Source organism: Acipenser ruthenus, chromosome 58 (assembly GCF_902713425.1).
Source record: "Acipenser ruthenus chromosome 58, fAciRut3.2 maternal haplotype, whole genome shotgun sequence".
NCBI lineage: Eukaryota > Metazoa > Chordata > Actinopteri > Acipenseriformes > Acipenseridae > Acipenser > Acipenser ruthenus.
Genome location: NC_081246.1, coordinates 4,380,397 through 4,392,644, shown reverse-complemented (window position 1 = coordinate 4,392,644; position 12,248 = coordinate 4,380,397).

Genomic DNA, 12,248 nt, shown 5'->3' with positions numbered 1-12,248 from the left:
GAGCCACAATGGAGCCAGTTTCATAATAACATTAAAACACTCAAATTAGAGAAAGGTAAGAAACTGCTGCCCATTGGCGGCCATATTGGCTCTGGAGCCCCATAGACATCAATGCATTACTGGCCCTGACTTAGAGCCACAATAGGGCCAGTTTCATAATAACATTAAAACACATAGATGAGATTAGAGAAAGGTAGGAAACTGGTGCCCAGTGGCGGCCATTTTGGCTCTGGAGCTCCATAGACATCAATGCATTACCAGCCCACACTTAGAGCCACAATGGAGCCAGTTTCATAGCAACATTAAAACACTAAAATTAGAGAAAGGTAAGGAACTGCTGCCCATTGGCGGCCATATTGGCGCTGGAGCCCCATAGACATCAATGCATTACTGGCCCTGACTTAGAGCCACAATAGAGCCAGTTTCAAAATAACATTAAAACACATAGATGAGATTAGAGAAAGGTAGGAAACTGGTGCCCAGTGGCGGCCATTTTTGCTCTGGAGCGCCATAGACATCAATGCATTACCAGCCCACACTTAGAGCCACAATAGAGCCAGTTTCATAATAACATTAAAACACTCAAATTAGAGAAAGGTAAGGAACTGCTGCCCATTGGCGGCCATATTGGCTCTGGACGCCCATAGACATCAATGCATTACCGGCCCACACTTAGAGCCACAATGGAGCCAGTTTCATAGCAACATTAAAACACTCAAATTAGAGAAAGGTAAGGAACTGCTGCCCATTGGCGGCCATATTGGCTCTGGAGCCCCATAGACATCAATGCATTACTGGCCCTGACATAGAGCCAGAGTAGAGCCAGTTTCATAATAACATTAAAACACTCAAATTAGAGAAAGGTAAGAAACTGCTGCCCATTGGTGGCCATATTGGCTCTGGAGCCCCATAGACATCAATGCATTACTGGCCCTGACTTAGAGCCACAATAGGGCCAGTTTCATAATAACATTAAAACACATAGATGAGATTAGAGAAAGGTAGGAAACTGGTGCCCAGTGGCGGCCATTTTGGCTCTGGAGCTCCATAGACATCAATGCATTACTGGCCCTGACTTAGAGCCACAATAGAGCCAGTTTCATAATAACATTAAAACACATAGATGAGATTAGAGAAAGGTAGGAAACTGGTGCCCAGTGGTGGCCATTTTTGCTCTGGAGCTCCATAGACATCAATGCATTACCGGCCCACACTTAGAGCCACAATAGAGCCAGTTTCATAATAACATTAAAACACTCAAATTAGAGAAAGGTAAGGAACTGCTGCCCATTGGCGGCCAAATTGGCTCTGGAGCCCCATAGACATCAATGCATTACCGGCCCACACTTAGAGCCACAATGGAGCCAGTTTCAAAGCAACATTAAAACACTCAAATTAGAGAAAGGTAAGAAACTGCTGCCCATTGGCGGCCATATTGGCTCTGGAGCTCCATAGACATCAATGCATTACCAGCCCACACTTAGAGCCACAATGGAGCCAGTTTCATAATAACATTAAAACACTCAAATTAGAGAAAGGTAAGAAACTGCTGCCCATTGGCGGCTATATTGGCTCTGGAGCCCCATAGACATCAATGCATTACTGGCCCTGACTTAGAGCCACAATAAGGCCAGTTTCATAATAACATTAAAACACATAGATGAGATTAGAGAAAGGTAGGAAACTGGTGCCCAGTGGCGGCCATTTTGGCTCTGGAGCTCCATAGACATCAATGCATTACCAGCCCACACTTAGAGCCACAATGGAGCCAGATTCATAGCAACATTAAAACACTAAAATTAGAGAAAGGTAAGGAACTGCTGCCCATTGGCGGCCATATTGGCGCTGGAGCCCCATAGACATCAATGCATTACTGGCCCTGACTTAGAGCCACAATAGAGCCAGTTTCAAAATAACATTAAAACACATAGATGAGATTAGAGAAAGGTAGGAAACTGGTGCCCAGTGGCGGCCATTTTTGCTCTGGAGCGCCATAGACATCAATGCATTACCAGCCCACACTTAGAGCCACAATAGAGCCAGTTTCATAATAACATTAAAACACTCAAATTAGAGAAAGGTAAGGAACTGCTGCCCATTGGCGGCCATATTGGCTCTGGAGCCCCATAGACATCAATGCATTACCGGCCCACACTTAGAGCCACAATGGAGCCAGTTTCATAGCAACATTAAAACACTCAAATTAGAGAAAGGTAGGAAACTGGTGCCCAGTGGCGGCCATTCTTGCTCTGGAGCTCCATAGACATCAATGCATTTCCGGCCCACACTTAGAGCCACAATAGAGCCAGTTTCATAATAACATTAAAACACAGATGGGATTAGAGAAAGGTAGGAAACTTTTGCCCATTGGCGGCCATTTTGGCTCTGGAGCTCCATAGACATCAATGCATTACTGGCCCTGACTTAGAGCCACAATATAGCCAGTTTCATAATAACATTAAAACACATAGATGAGATTAGAGAAAGGTAGGAAACTGGTGCCCAGTGGCGGCCATTTTGGCTCTGGAGCTCCATAGACATCAATGCATTACCGGCCCACACTTAGAGCCACAATGGAGCCAGTTTCATAGCAACATTAAAACACTCAAATTAGAGAAAGGTAAGGAACTGCTGCCCATTGGTGGCCATATTGGCTCTAGAGCCCCATAGACATCAATGCATTACTGGCCCTGACATAGAGCCAGAGTAGAGCCAGTTTCAAAATAACATTAAAACACATAGATGAGATTAGAGAAAGGTAGGAAACTGGTGCCCAGTGGCGGCCATTTTGGCTCTGGATCTCCATAGACATCAATGCATTACAAGCCCAGACTTAGAGCCACAATGGAGCCAGTTTCATAGCAACATTAAAACACTCAAATTAGAGAAATTTAAGAAACTGCTGCCCATTGGCGGCCAGATTGGCTCTGGAGCCCCATTGACATCAATGCATTACTGGCCCTGACTTAGAGCCACAATAGGGCCAGTTTCATAATAACGTTAAAACACATAGATGAGATTAGAGAAAGGTAGGAAACTGGTGCCCAGTGGCGGCCATTTTGGCTCTGGAGCTCCATAGACATCAAGGCATTACTGGCCCTGACTTAGAGCCACAATAGAGCCAGTTTCATAATAACATTAAAACACATAGATGAGATTAGAGAAAGGTAGGAAACTGGTGCCCAGTGGCGGCCATTTTTGCTCTGGAGCTCCATAGACATCAATGCATTACCGGCCCACACTTAGAGCCACAATAGAGCCAGTTTCATAGCAACATTAAAATACTCAAATTAGAGAAAGGTAAGGAACTGCTGCCCATTGGCGGCCATATTGGCTCTGGAGCCCCATAGACATCAATGCATTACCGGCCCACACTTAGAGCCATCATGGAGCCTGTTTCATAGCAACATTAAAACACACAAATTAGAGAAAGGTAAGGAACTTCTGCCCATTGGTGGCCATATTGGCTCTGGAGCCCCATAGACATCAATGCATTACTGGCCCACACTTAGAGCCACAATAGAGCCAGTTTCATAATAACATTAAAACACTCAAATTATAGAAAGGTAAGGAACTGCTGCCCATTGGTGGCCATATTGGCTCTGGAGGCCCATAGACATCAATGCATTACCGGCCCACACTTAGAGCCACAATGGAGCCAGTTTCATAGCAACATTAAAACACTCAAATTAGAGAAAGGTAAGGAACTACTGCCCATTGGCGGCCATATTGGCTCTGGAGCCCCATAGACATCAATGCATTACTGGCCCTGACATAGAGCCAGAGTAGAGCCAGTTTCATAATAACATTAAAACACTCAAATTAGAGAAAGGTAAGAAACTGCTGCCCATTGGTGGCCATATTGGCTCTGGAGCCCCATAGACATCAATGCATTACTGGCCCTGACTTAGAGCCACAATAGGGCCAGTTTCATAATAACATTAAAACACATAGATGAGATTAGAGAAAGGTAGGAAACTGGTGCCCAGTGGCGGCCATTTTGGCTCTGGAGCTCCATAGACATCAATGCATTACTGGCCCTGACTTAGAGCCACAATAGAGCCAGTTTCATAATAACATTAAAACACATAGATGAGATTAGAGAAAGGTAGGAAACTGGTGCCCAGTGGCGGCCATTTTTGCTCTGGAGCTCCATAGACATCAATGCATTACCGGCCCACACTTAGAGCCACAATAGAGCCAGTTTCATAATAACATTAAAACACTCAAATTAGAGAAAGGTAAGGAACTGCTGCCCATTGGCGGCCAAATTGGCTCTGGAGCCCCATAGACATCAATGCATTACCGGCCCACACTTAGAGCCACAATGGAGCCAGTTTCAAAGCAACATTAAAACACTCAAATTAGAGAAAGGTAAGAAACTGCTGCCCATTGGCGGCCATATTGGCTCTGGAGCTCCATAGACATCAATGCATTACCAGCCCACACTTAGAGCCACAATGGAGCCAGTTTCATAATAACATTAAAACACTCAAATTAGAGAAAGGTAAGAAACTGCTGCCCATTGGCGGCCATATTGGCTCTGGAGCCCCATAGACATAAATGCATTACTGGCCCTGACTTAGAGCCACAATAGGGCCAGTTTCATAATAACATTAAAACACATAGATGAGATTAGAGAAAGGTAGGAAACTGGTGCCCAGTGGCGGCCATTTTGGCTCTGGAGCTCCATAGACATCAATGCATTACCAGCCCACACTTAGAGCCACAATGGAGCCAGTTTCATAGCAACATTAACCCTTTGCGGTCCATTTATTAATCGCGCGTCAGGCACGCCAGGTCTAATTAATTTTCACACGCGCAGTTAATTTTATACGCGCTGTTTAAAAGTATTTTTTTTCACAGTCAAACGGGTTTAAATGGCCCTGCATATCAACAAAGCACACACTAGGCATCTCCAGCCCCTCCCCAGCCTTTTGTTTGCTATAGCGTTCAGCTGTGTAAGAAATAAATAATAATAATAATAATAGTCGTACATACCGATCGATCATCTCCAGATCACTCGTTTTATCACCAAACTCCTCAATAATGCGATCCAAGTCATTATTTTATTACTATAACATCTGAAAAAAGCTCTGCAAATGTCCATGATAGTCTCAGTGCGCTGACGCACTTAGCCAGCTTGTTTATTATGGACGCCCATTATCTGATACCTGATACCATGTATGACTATTCATGAAATACGCCTTTTTTTTTTTTTTTTTTTTTTTTCCGACTTGTCTCGGCTCCTGTCGCTACCACTCGGCAATTGAATGGTTTTCTCGGCTTTTTCCGGAGAAAAAACGACTAAACACCCGTTTATTGCGTTGCTATAATGATGTCGGACCCAGTCCGACAAAGGACCTGTGAGGAATAATTGCAATGTCGGACCCAGTCCGACAATGGACCGCAAAGGGTTAAAACACTAAAATTAGAGAAAGGTAAGGAACTGCTGCCCATTGGCGGCCATATTGGCTCTGGAGGCCCATAGACATCAATGCATTACCGGCCCACACTTAGAGCCACAATGGAGCCAGTTTCATAAAGAGAAAGGTAAGGAACTGCTGCCCATTGGCGGCCATATTGGCTCTGGAGCCCCATAGACATCAATGCATTACTGGCCCTGACATAGAGCCAGAGTAGAGCCAGTTTCATAATAACATTAAAACACAGATGGGATTAGAGAAAGGTAGGAAACTGTTGCCCATTGGCGGCCATTTTGGCTCTGGAGCTCCATAGACATCAATGCATTACCAGCCCACACTTAGAGCCACAATGGAGCCAGTTTCAAAGCAACATTAAAACACTCAAATTAGAGAAATTTAAGAAACTGCTGCCCATTGGCGGCCAGATTGGCTCTGGAGCCCCATTGACATCAATGCATTACTGGCCCTGATTTAGAGCCACAATAGGGCCAGTTTCATAATAACATTAAAACACATAGATGAGATTAGAGAAAGGTAGGAAACTGGTGCCCAGTGGCGGCCATTTTGGCTCTGGAGCTCCATAGACATCAATGCATTACTGGCCCTGACTTAGAGCCACAATAGAGCCAGTTTCATAATAACATTAAAACACATAGATGAGATTAGAGAAAGGTAGGAAACGGGTGCCCAGTGGCGGCCATTTTGGCTCTGGAGCTCCATAGACATCAATGCATTGCCGGCCCACACTTAGAGCCACAATAGAGCCAGTTTCATAGCAACATTAAAACACTCAAATTAGAGAAAGGTAAGAAACTGCTGCCCATTGGTGGCCAAATTGGCTCTGGAGCTCCATATACAACAATGCATTACTGGCCCTGACTTAGAGCCACAGTAGAGCCAGTTTCATAATAACATTAAAACACATAGATGAGATTAGAGAAAGGTAGGAAACTGGTGCCCATTGGCGGCCATTTCGGCTCTGGATCTCCATAGACATCAATGCATTACCAGCCCACACTTAGAGCCACAATGGAGCCAGTTTCAAAGCAACATTAAAACACTCAAATTAGAGAAAGGTAAGAAACTGCTGCCCATTGGCGGCCATTTTGGCTCTGGAGCCCCATAGACATCAATGCATTACTGGCCCTGACTTAGAGCCACAATAGGGCCAGTTTCATAATAACATTAAAACACATAGATGAGATTAGAGAAAGGTAGGAAACTGGTGCCCAGTGGCGGCCATTTTGGCTCTGGAGCTCCATAGACATCAATGCATTACCGGCCCACACTTAGAGCCACAATGGAGCCAGTTTCATAGCAACATTAAAACACTCAAATTAGAGAAATGTAAGAAACTGCTGCCCATTGGCGGCAATATTGGCTCTGGAGCCCCATATACATCAATGCATTACTGGCCCTGACTTAGAGCCACAATAGAGCCAGTTTCATAATAACATTAAAACACATAGATGAGATTAGAGAAAGGTAGGAAACTGGAGCCCAGTGGCGGCCATTTTTGCTCTGGAGCTCCATAGACATCAATGTATTACCGGCCCACACTTAGAGCCACAATAGAGCCAGTATCATAATAACATTAAAACACAGCTGGGATTAGAGAAAGGTAGGAAACTGTTGCCCATTGGCGGCCATTTTGGCTCTGGAGCTCCATAGACATCAATGCATTACCAGCCCACACTTAGAGCCACAATGGAGCCAGTTTCAAAGCAACATTAAAACACTCAAATTAGAGAAAGGTAAGAAACTGCTGCCCATTGGCGGCCATTTTGGCTCTGGAGCCCCATAGACATCAAAGCATTACTGGCCCTGACTTAGAGCCACAATAGGGCCAGTTTCATAATAACATTAAAACACATAGATGAGATTAGAGAAAGGTAGGAAACTGGTGCCCAGTGGCGGCCATTTTGGCTCTGGAGCTCCATAGACATCAATGCATTACCGGCCCACACTTAGAGCCACAATGGAGCCAGTTTCATAGCAACATTTAAACACTCAAATTAGAGAAATGTAAGAAACTGGTGCCCATTGGCGGCCATATTGGCTCTGGAGCCCCATAGACATCAATGCATTACTGGCCCTGACTTAGAGCCACAATAGGGCCAGTTTCATAATAACATTAAAACACTCAAATTAGAGAAAGGTAAGAAACTGCTGCCCATTGGCGGCCATATTGGCTCTGGAGCCACATAGACATCAATGCATTACTGGCCCTGACTTAGAGCCACAATAGGGCCAGTTTCATAATAACATTAAAACACATAGATGAGATTAGAGAAAGGTAGGAAACTGGTGCCCAATGGCGGCCATTTTGGCTCTGGAGCTCCATAGACATCAATGCATTACCAGCCCACACTTAGAGCCACAATGGAGCCAGTTTCATAGCAACATTAAAACACTCAAATTAGAGAAAGGTAAGGAACTGCTGCCCTTTGGCGGCCATATTGGCTCATGAGCCCCATAGACATCAATGCATTACTGGCCCTGACATAGAGCCACAGTAGAGCCAGTTTCATAATAACATTAAAACACATAGATGATATTAGAGAAAGGTAGGAAACTGGTGCCCAGTGGCGGCCATTTTGGCTCTGGAGCTCCATAGACATCAATGCATTACTGGCCCTGACATAGAGCCACAATAGGGCCAGTTTCAAAATAACATTAAAACACATAGATGAGATTAGAGAAAGGTAGGAAACTGGTGCCCAGTGGCGGCCATTTTGGCTCTGGAGCTCCATAGACATCAATGCATTACCAGCCCACACTTAGAGCCACAATGGAGCCAGTTTCAAAGCAACATTAAAACACTCAAATTAGAGAAATGTAAGAAACTGCTGCCCATTGGCGGCCATATTGGCTCTGGAGCCCCATAGACATCAATGCATTACCGGCCCACACTTAGAGCCACAATGGAGCCAGTTTCATAGCAACATTTAAACACTCAAATTAGAGAAATGGAAGAAACTGGTGCCCATTGGCGGCCATATTGGCTCTGGAGCCCCATAGACATCAATGCATTACTGGCCCTGACTTAGAGCCACAATAGGGCCAGTTTCATAATAACATTAAAACACATAGATGAGATTAGAGAAAGGTAGGAAACTGGTGCCCAGTGGCGGCCATTTTGGCTCTGGAGCTCCATAGACATCAATGCATTACCAGCCCACACTTAGAGCCACAATGGAGCCAGTTTCAAAGCAACATTAAAACACTCAAATTAGAGAAAGGTAAGAAACTGCTGCCCATTGGCGGCCATATTGGCTCTGGAGTCCCATAGACATCAATGCATTACTGGCCCTGACTTAGAGCCACAATAGGGCCAGTTTCATAATAACATTAAAACACTCAAATTAGAGAAAGGTAAGAAACTGCTGCCCATTGGCGGCCATATTGGCTCTGGAGCCACATAGACATGAATGCATTACTGGCCCTGACTTAGAGCCACAATAGGGCCAGTTTCATAATAACATTAAAACACATAGATGAGATTAGAGAAAGGTAGGAAACTGGTGCCCAGTGGCGGCCATTTTGGCTCTGGAGCTCCATAGACATCAATGCATTCCCGGCCCACACTTAGAGATACAATGGAGCCACTTTCATAGCAACATTTAAACACTGAAATTAGAGAAATGTAAGAAACTGCTGCCCATTGGCGGCCATATTGGCTCTGGAGCCCCATAGACATCAATGCATTACTGGCCCTGACTTAGAGCCACAATAGGGCCAGTTTCATAATAACATTAAAACACATAGATGAGATTAGAGAAAGGTAGGAAACTGGTGCCCAGTGGCGGCCATTTTGGCTCTGGAGCTCCATAGACATCAATGCATTACCAGCCCACACTTAGAGCCACAATGGAGCCAGTTTCAAAGCAACATTAAAACACTCAAATTAGAGAAAGGTAAGAAACTGCTGCCCATTGGCGGCCATATTGGCTCTGGAGTCCCATAGACATCAATGCATTACTGGCCCTGACTTAGAGCCACAATAGGGCCAGTTTCATAATAACATTAAAACACTCAAATTAGAGAAAGGTAAGAAACTGCTGCCCATTGGCGGCCATATTGGCTCTGGAGCCACTTAGACATGAATGCATTACTGGCCCTGACTTAGAGCCACAATAGGGCCAGTTTCATAATAACATTAAAACACATAGATGAGATTAGAGAAAGGTAGGAAACTGGTGCCCAGTGGCGGCCATTTTGGCTCTGGAGCTCCATAGACATCAATGCATTCCCGGCCCACACTTAGAGCCACAATGGAGCCACTTTCATAGCAACATTTAAACACTGAAATTAGAGAAATGTAAGAAACTGCTGCCCATTGGCGGCCATATTGGCTCTGGAGCCCCATAGACATCAATGCATTACTGGCCCTGACTTAGAGCCACAATAGGGCCAGTTTCATAATAACATTAAAACACATAGATGAGATTAGAGAAAGGTAGGAAACTGGTGGCCAGTGGCGGCCATTTTGGCTCTGGAGCTCCATAGATATCAATGCATTACCAGCCCACACTTAGAGCCACAATGGAGCCAGTTTCATAGCAACATTAAAACACTCAAATTAGAGAAATGTAAGAAACTGCTGCCCATTGGCGGCCATATTGGCTCTGGAGCCCCATATACATCAATGCATTACTGGCCCTGACTTAGAGCCACAATAGAGCCAGTTTCATAATAACATTAAAACACATAGATGAGATTAGAGAAAGGTAGGAAACTGGTGCCCAGTGGCGGCCATTTTTGCTCTGGAGCTCCATAGACATCAATGTATTACCGGCCCACACTTAGAGCCACAATAGAGCCAGTATCATAATAACATTAAAACACAGCTGGGATTAGAGAAAGGTAGGAAACTGTTGCCCATTGGCGGCCATTTTGGCTCTGGAGCTCCATAGACATCAATGCATTACCAGCCCACACTTAGAGCCACAATGGAGCCAGTTTCAAAGCAACATTAAAACACTCAAATTAGAGAAAGGTAAGAAACTGCTGCCCATTGGCGGCCATTTTGGCTCTGGAGCCCCATAGACATCAATGCATTACTGGCCCTGACTTAGAGCCACAATAGGGCCAGTTTCATAATAACATTAAAACACATAGATGAGATTAGAGAAAGGTAGGAAACTGGTGCCCAGTGGCGGCCATTTTGGCTCTGGAGCTCCATAGACATCAATGCATTACCGGCCCACACTTAGAGCCACAATGGAGCCAGTTTCATAGCAACATTTAAACACTCAAATTAGAGAAATGTAAGAAACTGGTGCCCATTGGCGGCCATATTGGCTCTGGAGCCCCATAGACATCAATGCATTACTGGCCCTGACTTAGAGCCACAATAGGGCCAGTTTCATAATAACATTAAAACACATAGATGAGATTAGAGAAAGGTAGGAAACTGGTGCCCAGTGGCGGCCATTTTGGCTCTGGAGCTCCATAGACATCAATGCATTACCAGCCCACACTTAGAGCCACAATGGAGCCAGTTTCAAAGCAACATTAAAACACTCAAATTAGAGAAAGGTAAGAAACTGCTGTCCATTGGCGGCCATATTGGCTCTGGAGTCCTATAGACATCAATGCATTACTGGCCCTGACTTAGAGCCACAATAGGGCCAGTTTCATAATAACATTAAAACACTCAAATTAGAGAAAGGTAAGAAACTGCTGCCCATTGGCGGCCATATTGGCTCTGGAGCCACATAGACATCAATGCATTACTGGCCCTGACTTAGAGCCACAATAGGGCCAGTTTCATAATAACATTAAAACACATAGATGAGATTAGAGAAAGGTAAGAAACTGGTGCCCAGTGGCGGCCATTTTGGCTCTGGAGCTCCATAGACATCAATGCATTCCCGGCCCACACTTAGAGCCACAATGGAGCCACATTCATAGCAACATTTAAACACTGAAATTAGAGAAATGTAAGAAACTGCTGCCCATTGGCGGCCATATTGGCTCTGGAGCCCCATAGACATCAATGCATTACTGGCCCTGACTTAGAGCCACAATAGGGCCAGTTTCATAGCAACATTAAAACACTCAAATTAGAGAAAGGTAAGGAACTGCTGCCCTTTGGCGGCCATATTGGCTCTGGAGCCCCATAGACATCAATGCATTACTGGCCCTGACATAGAGCCACAGTAGAGCCAGTTTCATAATAACATTAAAACACATATATGATATTAGAGAAAGGTAGGAAACTGGTGCCCAGTGGCGGCCATTTTGGCTCTGGAGCTCCATAGACATCAATGCATTACCGGCCCACACTTAGAGCCACAATGGAGCCAGTTTCATAGCAACATTAAAACACTCAAATTAGAGAAAGGTAAGAAACTGCTGCCCATTGGTGGCCATATTGGCTCTGGAGCCCCATAGACATCAATGCATTACTGGCCCTGACATAGAGCCACAATAGGGCCAGTTTCAAAATAACATTAAAACACATAGATGAGATTAGAGAAAGGTAGGAAACTGGTGCCCAGTGGCGGCCATTTTGGCTCTGGAGCTCCATAGACATCAATGCATTACCAGCCCACACTTAGAGCCACAATGGAGCCAGTTTCAAAGCAACATTAAAACACTCAAATTAGAGAAATGTAAGAAACTGCTGCCCATTGGCGGCCATATTGGCTCTGGAGCCCCATAGACATCAATGCATTACCGGCCCACACTTAGAGCCACAATGGAGCCAGTTTCATAGCAACATTTAAACACTCAAATTAGAGAAATGTAAGAAACTGGTGCCCATTGGTGGCCATATTGGCTCTGGAGCCCCATAGACATCAATGCATTACTGGC